Source organism: Tachypleus tridentatus, chromosome 4, assembly GCF_004210375.1.
Source record: "Tachypleus tridentatus isolate NWPU-2018 chromosome 4, ASM421037v1, whole genome shotgun sequence".
Taxonomy (NCBI): Eukaryota; Metazoa; Arthropoda; class Merostomata; order Xiphosura; family Limulidae; genus Tachypleus; species Tachypleus tridentatus.
The window spans coordinates 83,441,737-83,457,973 of record NC_134828.1 but is presented as its reverse complement, the minus strand read 5'-3'; positions in this window follow the sequence as shown (position 1 = coordinate 83,457,973).

Sequence of the window (16,237 nt, the reverse complement as noted above, 5' to 3'; positions counted from 1 at the left end):
TTACTCATTCACATGGTAAGACCGGAAATGAAACACTTTATAAATTGCTGCTTATTTTACAGATTTAAAAACCTTTCGTCTATTCATAACTGTTTAAAAAAAGGTGTGTGTGTGTGGATATATGCTGAATCCACCGAGAGGAATCGAACCTCTTCTTTTTAGTGTTGCAAATCCATAGACTTACCGCTGTACCAGCGGGGGACTTAGGGAAAGGGAGGTGGTTAGTTGCTCAATCCATTCTTTTGGATAACCCTTGATTCTATAGAACCACGTCCAAGCAGAATTGATGTCACAAGGCCAAGGTCATCAAAAGATGACGTGTCGATGTCAAAGTTAACTATATGTGATGTCATGGAACTTAATCTTCAAAGAGGCGAAAGGTTTAGGCTAGGTTAAAGGTCAAGGTACTTACTCTAGCAGTATAATTATTCGAAACTAGGTCTTAACTTGGAATGTCTTCTTTCGTACAGGTTACTGGAATTAATTCCTAAATATGAGGAAAAATCACAGTTTCACAAAAGTTTTTATCACATGAAAAACTTTTGAAATTCCGTGAAGTACTGGAAGAATGCTATTGATTTTAAAGCAGTTACTGATGAAACGTGTAGGTGCCAGATTACAAACTTACAGCCATGTACATTTAAATTACTGGTAAAGCTAGTATGTATCAGTTCATTTCATGTTTCAGTTATAAAGTTGTTAACAAATTATATTGGTTTCAGTCAATTGTATCAAAATTATATAAGTGCAGATAATATTGAAGGGTTACCAATTAATTATATCCGTATAAATATAATGGACCGTATGTTCGCAAAGTATAAATGGACCTTCACCAAATTTGGTGTGGAGGTTCATGGTGTCTCTGGCAAGATACATACAAAGTTACAGTTTTGCATTTTACGTTTTGCGGTTTTTATTAGCGTTTTTACCACTACTTTGCCCTCTGTTCAAGGAACTTCACCAAATGTGGCATTAAGGTTCGTTGGGTTCATGCGGAGATCCATGCAAACTTGCGATCTCACATTCTGTGTTCTGCAATTTTTGTGAACGTTTCTGCATTTTATACAGTTAAAAATTAGGGAAGCAACATTCACATCCCAATATAACTTTTCAATAACTATGAATCTACATAACCTCTGTCCAGGGGACGTATAATCTAGCTAGGTTGTATATATATTTATTGAATTTTAAGATACCTGTGTGAAATGACAAAGCTATTTATACATTTAGCATTTTTTTGTAATTCGTTCATTTAAAAATGTTAACGAGGTTTTCAGGACTTTTAAATTCATAAATGTGAACAAAGTATAACTTTTGCGATTTTTATTTAGAAATGTCAACAGCGTACAATGCACGTGGCACGTAAAAATATAAAGATTAACCTCTTCGTGTTTCGAGTGGAACTAAATATCACCCGGTAACGAGCATAACTAATTAAATATGCTTTTTTTATGTTCTTACTTATAAAGACTAGATCGTCCTGTTTTATGAGCTGGGAACTTTCACTGTTGATGATATTTTCGGCCGTAAACCCAATAATATATCACAGCAATTCGGTCACAGCAATCTTGCATACTGTAATTCCGTGTATTTGTTCAGTTGAATAGTGGCACAAAGACTTTAACATGGTTTCGCTACTAAAAATTTTGGTAAAAATTAAACAATCAAGATTCGTTTGAGTAGAAATCCTGTTTGTGAGTGATACTTGGAGAATACACCTTGAATCAGAAATATATGGTCATTTTTTTGAAAATTAAATGAAATGTAAGAGTTCCAAAGATCAAAAGCTTTAAAGGTGCTCCACAAAGTTGTGAGGTGATCTCAGAACAGCTGGTATGAGTTTTACTAAAAAAGCAGAGAACAACGTTTCGACCTTCCTAGGTCATCTTCAGATTAACAAAGAGAGAGTTTGCAACTGACCATTTTCGAGCACATGTCTTAGGAACGAGAGTATAAACTGGTACGTAATTGTAGGGGACGTTGCAGTTGGATATTAGGCTATTAATCAGTATAGCTTTGAAGGTGTTCCTTTATATTGGCTTAATCTGGGTTTTAGTTTTGTTGTATAACTACGCTTCTTTGATTTTACGTTTGTTCATATTTGTTCCCTTCCATACTGAGTATGTGGGTGTTTTCTACTGTCATATTGTGGTTTTTTGACTTGCAGTGTCCAAAAACGTGTGAATGGTTTTTTTTGTTCTTTGAATCTAGTTTCCATTTTGCTGCTTGTTTCTTCAATATAGAAGTCGTGACAGTTGTTGCATTGTATTTTATAACTTATGTTAGTGTTGTGTTTGTCAGTTTAGTTTTTACATAGTATGGACTTTAGTTTTGTGCCTGATTTTTGCATAAATTTGGTGTTTACTGGAATGTTCTGTTTTATTATAAGTTTTATCCAAATGCTGTTTATTTTTTCGCTGATATCGGGAACATATAGAATGCATTAGTGTAAAATTTTGTAGTTTGTTGTTTATTGTTGTTTGTATGTTGTTGGTTTAGGTGTGTGCGTATAATTTTTTCCACGGTTTTCAGAGGAAATTTCCTATAATAATGAATAATTTAACATCCAACTGCAACGCCCCCTACAATCCCGTACCCGTTTATACTTTCGTTCTTAAGATGCCAAACTCTCTCTTTGTTAATCTGAAGATGGCCTAGAAAAGTGGAAACGTTGTTCTCTGCCTTATTAATAGAAGTGGTAATATCCATACCAGCCATTCTGAGCTACATTTTTATTTCAAGTGGGTTTCTTGTCATCAAGAAAGTTGTGAGGTTTTTAAATGCTCACGACTATAGTGAGTGTAGTTGATATAGCATGTTGTTTGTATTAGAAACATAGAATATTATTGATTTGGCAAAATAAGGTAAATCACAGCTAATAGAACTTTTGAAAACGTACCTATTCGTACAAGACGTTCGCATAACCTGATCTTCATACCCAACGTGATAAGGAATTTAAATCACATAATTTTACCATTTCAAATTTGCTCTTCACAGCATGAAATGTTTATGAGTTGAATAAGAATCAACCAAAATGGACTCTACTTTTCAGATCTTTTCACAGTTTATGTGTTCTAATTAACATATAAATACAATCATTTCATAATACTTATTTTAACAAATTGAAATTCAGTTAAAGTAAATATTTTTAGAAGAGAATGGAGTTCTTTGATTTTTATTATTATTATTATTACCAATCGATTCCATGAAGGAACGTAGGGCCGCAATCGCTTGCGGATTCATTAACAGGCTGTTTTTTTAAGTGAGCAGATTGTTAGCCTACTGCACAACCCCCAACCAAGAGGAGAAACCTGAGCCGTCCCTAATTTTGCCGTGTAAGACTAGAGGGAAGGCAGCTAGTCATCACCACCCACCGCCAACTCTTGGGCTACTCTTGTACCAACGAATAGTGGGATTGACCGTCACATTATAACGCCCCCACGGCTGAAAGGGCGAGCATGTTTAGCGCGACTGGGATGCGAACTCGCGACCCTCGGATTACGCATTCGGCCATGCCGGGCAGTTCTTTGATTGATAGCTTGATATTGAAAAAAAATGTAATTTTTATAATATTATATTTCTAAAAACATTATTCTATCTTCTCTTGAATTGTACTTTAATATAAACTTTTTGTTGATTTATTTAATTTTCAGTTTATAAACATTTTTCTAAGTAGTCTAAAATAAGATGTTTTTCAGTATTGTATTAACGGTTACTAGCACAGGTTGCTACTAGATGGCAGCACATCAGTAAGAGTTGTTGTTATTAAACTCAAATCTACACAAAGCCCTATCTGTGCTCTGCCTCTTGGGGGTCATTAGTAAGAGAATAGTGAGCAGAATGTTCAAGATTTAAAGTAGTCACTAGAAACTGAACAACTGAACAATCCCACACTTTGTATTGCTTGAAATTAAATAATTGGTCTAGACAGTGCTGAATAATCTTACTCATCTGTAGAAATAAACTATTAATCAAATTTTGTATAATACACAAAATAATCAACTGTATTATTTGGACATAAATTGCTAAAGCATACTCAACACTAATAGCCTTATCATTAAATAATTACGGCCAGGTAATTATTTAACTCCACTCACAATCCGAGGATCGTGTGTTCGAGTCTCAGTCATACCAAATATATTCGCCCTTTCAACGGTGGAGATTTTATAATTTTGCGGTCAATCCCCTTATTCGTTGGTAAAAAAGTAGCCCAATAGTTGGTAGAGGATGGTGATGGCCAAGCTACTTTCACTGCAGTCTTACACAGCTAAATTAGTGCCGGCTAGCGCAAATAACCCTCATGTACCTTTGCGCGAAATTCAAAACAAACTTTTATTAATTATAGTTAGATGTTTTACCGATAGGAGTATTCACTCAATACGTTTCGAGAACATGTGAAAAATAATTAAATTGAAATGTAAAAAAAACTGTCTGCAAAATATTTTAAATTATTTTACAGATATGTGCGAAGTTTAAAGCAGATAAAATTAATCAGGAAGCCAACGTGGGTGATAATAATCTATTTATGTTTTATATAAAAGAATATTCAATAGTACATGCTTGAACAGTTAAGCCTTTTCAAAGTCATTTTTTTGTAACAAAACTTCTTTAAAATATATTTTCCTTATGATTATTGTTTTTGTTTTGTTTTAGTGATATTAACAGTCATAATCTCATAGTTTTGAGGTCAGGATATAGAAATCCCAGTGTCCTTAAGAAGGTGAAAGTTATGTTTTTATGTTAACTTAAAATTATCATATCTAAATTTTCTAAAGAATTACCCCAAAATATGTAATTACATTAATAAAGCTTTAGTTATATCTATTAGTAAATGGAACTAGTGTGAATTATTTAAATTACATTTTATAGGAAACGGAAACAGTACAATATTCACACAATAGTTATTCATAAGAAGTATTGACGTAGAAGTATATATGAAGGATTTTTTTATTTGGCACAACGAAGTCTAGCATCTATTCTAATTTAGATTCGTAGAGATTTTTAGTTTCTAATTTTCTCAACGAAAATGTTTATGTATCATAAGTCATGCACATAGCAACAATTTTTAAAGCAAAAAGTTCAGTTTATATGTCGACAAAGATAATAAAATGTCCTCACGTGCTTCAGTTACACAGAATAAACCGTGAGACTGAGTTTGTTTTGAACATCGCGCAAAGATACACGAGGGATATCCGTGATAGCCGTTCCTAATTTAACAGTGTAAGACTAGAGAGGAAGCAGATAGTCATCATCACCCACTGCCAACTCTTGGGCTACTTTTTTACCAACGAATAGTGGAATTGACCGAAACATTATAACACCATCACGGCTGAAAGGGCGAGCATGTTTGGTGCGACGGGGATTCGAACCTGCAGCTTACGAATGGAGTGCCTTAACCAGCTAGACATGCCGGGCCAAACTGTGAAATATAAATTTATCTTAAATGTATATATGTTTCCTGGGTTTACCTTCGGATCAGGTTTAAGTATTATTATAAATTATGGGATTTTTTATTTTACGTTTACGCAATTCGCGACAAAATAACTAAGAAACATTTCTGACAGAAAATCTTATTAACTAAATGAAGAGGATATTGAAAACATACAATGTTAAACAGTCATACAATAAATACATTTTATTTAAACCAGAACAAATATTTATAATAGAGCAAAGTATTGCGACATTTTCAAGAATTTATATTGGTAATTAGTTTGTCTCAAAAATTTAGTTTAGTTTTGTTTATATTTGTTTCCCTAGGTCTGTTCAGAGCAATCACAAACTTCTGCTGCGTTTACTTTTTTTACTTCATTGGGTTTATAAATTTACATAAATGTCAGGTGTCAGAACCGAATGAATATGTTCCAAATCTGTAATAAATAAAAATTGTCTGTTACCCGAGATGGTATCATGCATTATATTTCTCGCCACCTTACACAGAAGCTCTATTGCATATGATCTACATCAGCTGTCATTTGAAGTTCCACAGGTCACCATGGTAATAAAACGTGGTTTGGTCTTCCAGAGTGTGCTGCTGGGAAATCTGATAGCCTCATCAATGCTGAGATAGAATCACGGCTTGTGATTTCTTAACGATGACAAATCGCACCAGGATCCATTTTCCTCATATCGTCTTTGTTTTTCCAGTGCTGTCTAATACAGCCAAAGTGATATTTTTTTCTAAGTGAAAAATACACAGAACCCATCTATCCACGAGGTTGATACTTGCTGTAAACTCAGACTGATGACGTACTTATTAGCGAAGAGATGACAGTCTCAAGTTTTAACACCTTTTCGCAACATTTATAAAGTTGGAGAATGCGTCATTTATGTTTACTTTCTATCAGGAACTACCGATAAAGCAATCATTTGAAATTTAAGTATGCATTAGAAGTATAGAAATTACACATAAAGTATTCATTTTGAGAACGCTTCTAGGATCTACTGAAGAACCAAAGTTTTGGTGTGTCACAGAATTTACGTGATGTCATCATTCGATTTCTCAATATCAGTAAAGTAATGCTAGTGTCCCTGACATCACAAAACTGAAAATTAATTTAAGTGTTAGAAAAATAACCCGACTTCGGTTTGTTTAAGTAAGTGGAACAGTTATGGAAGTAATTCAAACAACAGATAACAAATAAATGCACGCGTATACATAGAATAATGACTAATTAGCTTATAACTTGCTTTAGAATTGGCCTAGTAGTTACTAAGCATTCTAACAAATAGACTGGTACACGGTAAATACCATACATTTTCTACAAGGAACCTGTTAAATTAGTGTGTGATATTCTGTTATTTTATATTGGAATTGACTTTAATTGCCTTAAACGAGCCAGAACGTTTAACGCAGTGTAAGGACATAGTGCTAGAGAATGACTGGTGAACTAAATAAACGTTTATCGCAAATTTATCTTAAATAATTTCAATATATTGTCATAATTTCTGACATTTCTAAAATAATCTGTATGTAAAACGTTCGTCATTTCATTGATTAAATCGTCATTTTTTTCCGTACAAAGTCTGTTCACAATAGTAGTCATTATGTGTTACAGTTATTTATGTCATTATGCGTTACAATTATTTTATTAAATGAATATTATTTTTAATGCCTAAAGATGTCTCCTTTTGGTGCCAGTCTTAAAGCCAGTATAATTACTTAAGAGCTCCGAATCTCTGAAATGCTTCGCTTTGATTTCGATATTTGTTTGAGTTCCTAGTAAATTATCACTTTTTACTATATTTCTTAGTAGCTTATCAGAATAACCACTTTAGACAAATTGTACTATCACCGCTTTCTACGTCAAGCCATTGCGTCTAATAGGCCGATTTTATAAGCGAACCTTTTTACTGTTTTTGAGTGAAATTGAATCTTTACCGTGTCAAAAGTAATTGTTTCAAATAAGAACAATCGTGAGCTGCTGCTGAGTAGGTAATAAAGGCTCGAGTTTATCTCTCGTGACGTCATTTTCTTCACACTCGATATATATATATATATATTGTGAGTGTGTGAGTGCGTACGAGTGTGCACTTTGAAAATGTTCTAGGGTCGATCAGTACTATACAGTTATTCCGAGTTAAATCTATTCTGCCCGATTTCGCAGTTTAGGGGCTCTTGACGATATCGATCAAACCTGGTAAGTTCACCAGAAATAGCATAAAACTCACCACTCTCTAGATATCTTTCTAGTTCGATCGAAACATTGGCGCTTCAGGCTCGAGAGAAACGAAGACAGCAGCATGTTATCTGTTCCATGTGATTTACTTATCTGTTTTTATTATTACAACAAAGGTTCTTAATATTTATTACCAAAATATCTCCTAGAAAAATCTTATGATGTTGAGCAAATCAATCGAAGATGATAATATAATATTATCGGAAATTCGACAATTATTCATGTCAAATGAATAAATCATGATTTAGGCTCAGTTTCTGACTAACTTAGACAAAACATTCGCATTGTCTACATCTTTTTCTGTTAAGTTTTTGTAATTTAATTATAAAGTTTCAAATGAAATTACAGTAGATGTTAAATGAATAAAATGACATTAATAAGGATCACGTGCAGTCAACTTAGTTTGATTTCTCCTCTTTGTTTATTGTAAGCCACGTGTGTACCAAGCACGAAACATAAATATACGTTATCTTCTACTTTATGAACTAACTTATACTTTATGTAAATTAATATCATATTTAGAGAAAAACTCTTGAAATATCTCATTACGTAAATCATCTCCTGCTTTCCGAGTTAAGTAATTATCATGGTTAGTTATTTCTATATAATGCTGATTATTTTCTTACTAGAGGGAATTATGAACCAGATTGAAGCTGTAATTAATAGAATGCCTAATTACATTCAGTCACACAAAGTCAGTTTAATAATTGATTTGAAACGACTGTCAACACGGGGAGACTTTTTTCACACACAAACATAAATCACACACGCAGACACATCGTTTGATAAACGAATTTAGGTGAATGTATTAACATTGTTTCTCCACTTTACAAGTTCTGTATCTTCCTCTGTCACAGCAACTCAGAATTAATCAAGAACTAATTTTCTACCCTCATTATAAGGAAGATGTTCAATGCGTGGAGTTTTCTCCAAGTTATGCACACAAAAATCAGTAAATTATTATAAGTTCTATAAAGTATTTAATTAATATTTATCTAAGCAATAGCAATTTATGTTTGAATGTTTATATTGCTTCTTGCTACAGCTTAACCGTCCAAGAGTTAATTAATACTAACATTATGTTGATTATCTTAATTATCACTGAAATTCTCGTATTTTTTCATCAAAAGGGGTTTGAATTTGTAAGACACGTGCATGAATTTTCAAAAACATTTTTTTTCATAAAACAGTGCAGCTGTTTACTGTAATTACAAAATGTTCAAAATAACAACAGTTGAATAGAAAAGTAACTAAACCAATTAAAAATAAAACAGTAAACTTGATGGCTTATGATGCTAAAATTCAAGGTACGACACGTGTTTGGACACACGGTGCAGACTGCCCATTGTGAGGTTTGTGCTTGACAAAAAAAACACACAACAAAGCACTTTATTGTACTGAAATTGGTCTATACGTTTAAACTTAGAAAAATATAACTTATTGTGTTAATAACTAAAAATATTTCGAACGTAACATTTAAACATAACAGTTTCCGTTTATTACATATTAAGAAAATTAAGAGTACAATTATTTTTTTATTATTAATGACAACATATTTTCTTTCGCCTTTCTCTCCGCTTATTTGTCCGTTTTCACATTTTCCAATCACTCTGTTCATTCTCACTAATCTCTTTATCTTCAGTATATTACTTCAAACCAACCCAAACACATCTGTTTTCCTTGCATTGGAGTAAACCTTTTCATAATGCTTTCATAACTTCCAAAGCTGCTTAACTTAGGAAGCTTGTCGCTATTTTAATAATTATTTAACCACTTAGTGCTGCAATCTCTTAATCCCCAGGGGCTAACCGAAGGGTAACCGCCTTCTCACCTCTCTCAACCCTAACCGATTCTTACAACGAACTGTATAACAATTAATAAAATTAAAGAAAACAATCTTTCAGACATAAAGAAACATTCTAAGATTACTATACTTTTATATTATGTAATTTTTGCTTAAAAATAGCCACAAATATTTGTTATAATAAAATGATTGAACAAAAAATACCACTAACGGATTACACTTTAGTAGTGTGACTATGCACTTGTTTAAAATAGAATAGAAAAGAATGGCGTAAGAATATGGATTATTTTTAGCTTAATGCACACAGTCGGGGTCTTAGGCTTACATCATATTACATTCTTATATATACTTGAAATTATTGCATAAATAATGCTGTATTTTATATTATAGTTTTACCGAAAGAAACATTTATAAACTATTGACTTTATCATGGTTAGTTATTTCTATATAATCTGATTATTTTCTTACTAGAGGTAATTATGAACCAGATTGAAGCTGTAATTAATAGAATGTCTAATTACATTCAGTCACACAAAGTCAGTTTAATAATTTATTTTATTTGACTAAATGTTCGATATTGTGCTTATGTCAGTGAGTCCAGTATTGACCCTTTTTTTTTCTTTCGTTGTTATTGAATGTCACACAAAACTATTTGAGGGCTATCTGCACTAGTCATTTTAATGTTCATGTGATAGGTTAGATACAATGCAGCTAATGAACACCACCTACCACCAACTTTTGGGATACTCTAATCTAATAAAAGAAATGGGTGAAATGGCGATACTGTTTGGTGATGAAATTCGTTTATGCACAATAGTGTACAAACCCTTAGACATACAGACCAGGCACGGTTATCACTAGATCATGTTTGACCCAACTAAGTAGCTAAGTAATATTCTTCATATTGACATGTGTGTGTGTGTTGTATGTGTGTACGTTTTCTAATAGCAAAGCCTCATCAGGCAATCTGCTGAGCCCACCGAGATGAATCAAAACCCTGATTTTAGCGTTGTAAATCCGTAGACATACCGCTGTACATATGCATTGCTTTTTAAACAAAGAGTTTGTTTGTTTGTGTTTTGAATTTCGCGCAAAGCTACTCGAGGGCTATATGTGCTAGCCGTCCCTAATTTAGCAATGTAAGGCGAGAGGGAAGGCAGCTAGTCATCACCACCCACCGCCGACTCTTGAGCTACTCTTTTACCAACGAATACTGGGACTGATCGTCACATTATAACGCCTCCACAGCTGAAAGGGCGAGCATGTTTGACGCGACCTGGATTCGAACCCGCGACCCTCAGATTACGAGTCGAACACCTTAACCCACCTGGCCATGCTGGGCCTTGAACAAAGAGAAAGTTAAACTTAACTGTTGGCACGTGATACTTGTTGATTTCGTTTCACGCATTTAACATCTAATGAATTTATTTTTAAAACCCCATAACTTAATTATGAAATCTCAGCAATAAAAGATATCGTTGGATGTTTAAATAATAAAAGAAAGCAAGATAATTCTTGACTTCAATTATCATTATAATTGTATAAAAATCTTGAAGTAATATAATGATTGTTATTTTTCTTCATTCATGAATAGGTCTGTGTGTTTGGTGTTAAGCTTTGCCCACTGCTGATATCAAACCTTTGTTCTTAGAGTTTTAAGACTTCAAACTTCCCGAAGACAAAGGTAAATAAAGATGAAATGTTTCAAAATTAGAAAGATAATTCTTGAATTTTCCATTAATGCAAAAAACAGGCTAAATAATGGATTCTGTTGAGAATTATATTTTTTATTAATAAAATATAATAAATTGATTGATTATTGAAGAATAAAAGTGTATTCGGATATCTGGGGAGTTCTTGATTTATATACTTTTCAAAAAAAGAAACGCAAAAGGCAAAATTTGAGACATATTGTTAACAAGTTTATTCCGAGTAGTTCTGTATGACATGTGTGAAACTTTGCACATTCACTGCTGAACATCCAAAGTCTGCAAAAGCGAAGTCCACGCTCACTAGTTGAAGTATAACGTCACTCAACGTCAATAACGAGTATGCCCCCCGTGAGCATCAATAACTGCTTGGCATCTCCTGCCCATGGAAGCGATGAGATGACGAATCACATCCTGTGGAATGGCTGTCCACTCAGCCTGCAAAGCTGCTGCAAGCTGAGGTAGAGTCTGCGGTTGAGGTTGTCGCCGTCGCAGACGTCGGTCCAACTCGTCCCAAAGATGTCCGATGGGGTTTAAATCTGGTGATCTGGATGGCCAGGAAAGAACGTTGATGTTGTGGTGTCTCAAGAAGACAGTGGCGAGTCGAGCTGTGTGAGAACGGGCGTTGTCATGTTGAAAAACGTCGTTGACGTTCACCATGATGGGTTGCACATGGGACCTAAGAATCTCGTCGACGGTTGCGTACGGTCTGATCGAAAATTCTACGCAGCCCTGGTATGGTTGAGGCAGTAGACGTTGCAGTGGTGGTCCTATCCCGAAGGTGACGTAACCGGATGTAGCGATCTTGTGCGGGCGTGGTCACACGAGGTCTGCCAGATCGTGGCCGGTCACAAGTTGATCCATGTTGTTGGTGACTGTTTAGTGATTGGTACACATATTGACAAATACATATATATTGCTTTTTTAAACAAAGAGTTTGTTTGTTTGTGTTTTGAATTTCGCGCAAAGCTACTCGAGTGCTATATGTGCTAGCCGTCCCTAATTTAGCAATGTAAGACTAGAGGGAAGGCAGCTAGTCATCACCACCCACCGCCGACTCTTGGGCTACTCTTTTACCAACGAATAGTTGGATTGCCCGTCACATTACAACGCCCCCACGGCCGAAAGAGCGAGTATGTTTGGCGTAACGGGGATTCGAACCCGCAACCCTCGGATTACGAGACAAGTGCCTTAACCATCTGGCCATGCCGGGCCTTTTTCACATCGAAGAAAACATCTAAAAGTTTATATATTATCTTCTGTTACTGACAAGTTCAACAATTACACTGTTAATTTGCATTAACGAAGCATCCGAAAGTAATTCTATTACGAATAATCCATTAATTACCTATTATTATAGATTGATGAAACATGAACACCAGCAATTCTGTTGTATGGAGCTAAATAATGAAATGTTTACTCTTTATTGATAGGTAATTCTACAGTTATCTCACTATGTATAATTAATTTTACTAATTACACATTCAATAATAACTTTTTACTTCATTTTAATGAAGATTCTAACAATTTCTATACTGCTTTGATTTACCAAGATTCAACAATCTTTTACTATAATGTATACTATTCAAAAAAAGAAACGCAAAAGGGATATTTTTGTTATTTTAAAGATAAATATATGTAATAACGTTACAAGCTCAGAGTATGTGATGTTACACGTGTTAAGGCACTGATTGTCAAGACCAAAATGACAATAAAAGTTGTGCACTTTGAAAACGGAGGAAAACATCGGATTTTTCGCCAAAACGCATTCGTGTCCAATAAATTTGTTTGAGAGATCTGCATGTTATGCAAGTGCAACATGTGCAAAATCCCTATAAAAGTGACGGGTTCTCGGTTTCCATAGCTCAGTGTTAAGCCACCGACACGCAATACAGTTACGCCAAGACTGACTGAAGCACAACGCAACAACGCCATTGGTCGCTTGGAAGCAGGCGAATCTCGATCAGATGTTGCCAAAGCTGTGAATGTCCACCCAAGCACCATCACAAGGCTATGGAATCGTCACCAACAACATGGATCAACTTGTGACCGACCACGATCTGGCAGACCTCGTGTGACCACGCCCGCACAAGATCGCTACATCCGGTTACGTCACCTTCGGGATAGGACCACCACTGCAACGTCTACTGCCTCAACCATACCAGGGCTGCGTAGAATTTTCGATCAGACCGTACGCAACCGTCGACGAGATTCTTAGGTCCCATGTGCAACCCATCATGGTGAACGTCAACGACGTTTTTCAACATGACAACGCCCGTTCTCACACAGCTCGACTCGCCACTGTCTTCTTGAGACACCACAACATCAACGTTCTTTCCTGGCCATCCAGATCACCAGATTTAAACCCCATCGGACATCTTTGGGACGAGTTGGACCGACGTCTGCGACGGCGACAACCTCAACCGCAGACTCTACCTCAGCTTGCAGCAGCTTTGCAGGCTGAGTGGACAGCCATTCCACAGGATGTGATTCGTCATCTCATCGCTTCCATGGGCAGGAGATGCCAAGCAGTTATTGATGCTCACGGGGGGCATACTCGTTATTGACGTTGAGTGACGTTAAACTTCAACTAGTGAGCGTGGACTTCGCTTTTACAGACTTTGGATGTTCAGCAGTGAATGTGCAAAATTTCACACATGTCATACAGAACTACTCGGAATAAACTTGTTAACAATATGTCTCAAATTTTGCCTTTTGCGTTTCTTTTTTTGAAAAGTATATAAATCAAGAACTCCCCAGATATCCGAATACACTTTTATTCTTCAATAATCAATCAATTTATTATATTTTATTAATAAAAAATATAATTCTCAACAGAATCCATTATTTAGCCTGTTTTTTGCATTAATGGAAAATTCAAGAATTATCTTTCTAATTTTGAAACATTTCATCTTTATTTACCCTTGTCTTCGGGAAGTTTGAAGTCTTAAAACTCTAAGAACAAAGGTTTGATATCAGCAGTGGGCAAAGCTTAACACCAAACACACAGACCTATTCATGAATGAAGAAAAATAACAATCATTATATTACTTCAAGATTTTTATACAATTATAATGATAATTGAAGTCAAGAATTATCTTGCTTTCTTTTATTATTTAAACATCCAACGATATCTTTTATTGCTGAGATTTCATAATTAAGTTATGGGGTTTTAAAAATAAATTCATTAGATGTTAAATGCGTGAAACGAAATCAACAAGTATCACGTGCCAACAGTTAAGTTTAACTTTCTCTTTGTTCAAGGCCCAGCATGGCCAGGTGGGTTAAGGTGTTCGACTCGTAATCTGAGGGTCGCGGGTTCGAATCCAGGTCGCGTCAAACATACTCGCTCTTTCGGCCGTGGGGGCGTTGTAATGTGACGGGCAATCCAACTATTCGTTGGTAAAAGAGTAGCCCAAGAGTCGGCGGTGGGTGGTGATGACTAGCTGCCTTCCCTCTAGTCTTACATTGCTAAATTAGGGACGGCTAGCACATATAGCACTCGAGTAGCTTTGCGCGAAATTCAAAACACAAACAAACAAACTCTTTGTTTAAAAAAGCAATATATATGTATTTGTCAATATGTGTACCAATCACTAAACAGAAATATATTCTGTCTTCGTCGTTAGAAGTTAATTTGCACTTTATCTAAATTAATATCATGATTGTTGAAAAAGTCTCAAAATATTTTATTACGTAAATCATATCCTGCTTCTCAAAGTTAAGAAATTATCATGGTTAGTTATTTCTATTATGTTGATCATTTTCTCACTAGAGGGTGCTGAGAGTCAGATTGAATCTGTAATTAACACCGGAAAATGTAAATAATACACATAGGCGTACGGTAAGTAAATTGATGTAGTATTACCGGTTGACAACCAATATAATAGCCACTAAATTACTAAAGCTTACTTTATTTTCTTTGCAAAGATTATGTTTTTCATAAGATCTGTCTGTCTTTAGATGTATTAAAAGTCATACGTTAATATCAATGATCACGTGCCCGTGACGTATTGCCGGGTTCGTATAAAATCTTGACTTCCATGGTTCTGCAACTGAACATGTAATTTTGTGAAGTGCTGACAGTTGATATACATAATAACCTACATAGTATTATCATTTGTCAATGTTTGTCACAGTCTTGTTAGGATTGGACAATAAGATGGATGGGTAAAAGGGATCTTTCTTTTATCACTCCAGCGGGGTAAGAACAAGAAAACAAATATTTATGTGTTAAGGAGTATGCTCTCAAAATATTTTCTGAGTGTTTCAAAAATTATCTGGCTTTAAAGCGTGCTTTCAAATATAATTTCTTTATGCTATACATTAACTTATTATGAAAATGGATTGGATAGATTATATTAATTCATCTTTTGAGTATAAAAAAGGAAAAGTTTAAATCCAATTTATCTTGAACCAATTTATCGTAAATCGTTTTGTGAAGAAAAAAACAACGACAACTAAAACCTAAATTGCTTCTTGTCATGCTACATCAAATAACTTCTTCGTCAGTGGAGCGATTACGATGTGTTTCTACTGATCTTAACCAACAGCGGTCATCCATTTGTCACGTTATCATGATATCGAGACGGTGAAATGGGTCGTGATACTCTTGGGTCGAAGTGCCCTAACAATAGGCGGGATACTAGTCATGCTCTGATATTTCTTAATAGGAACTACCTGACAAGTGCCACCAACATTAATCATTACATAGAGCAGTTGTCTCGTATTTCAGAACATGGCCTACTTTAAACAATGAACCTATTATGTAAAAGTAAGGAATAGGAAATTGAACAGAGGTATTCGTGGTATTAACGTACGGTTAGCTAATATCTGTGAAGTGTTTCTCAAAGTCTGAATACTTTGGGTCAAACACTTTAAATGACAGTTAGTTCCTTAATTTCAAAATTAATTCTATTTGTATTACTCCGCCTTTTCTTTTCTATCTGCCCCCTGGTGGCACAGTAGTACGGCTGTGAATTTGTACTACTAGGAACTGGGTTTTGATACCAGTGGTGGGTAGAGCACAGATAGCCCTTTGTGCAGAT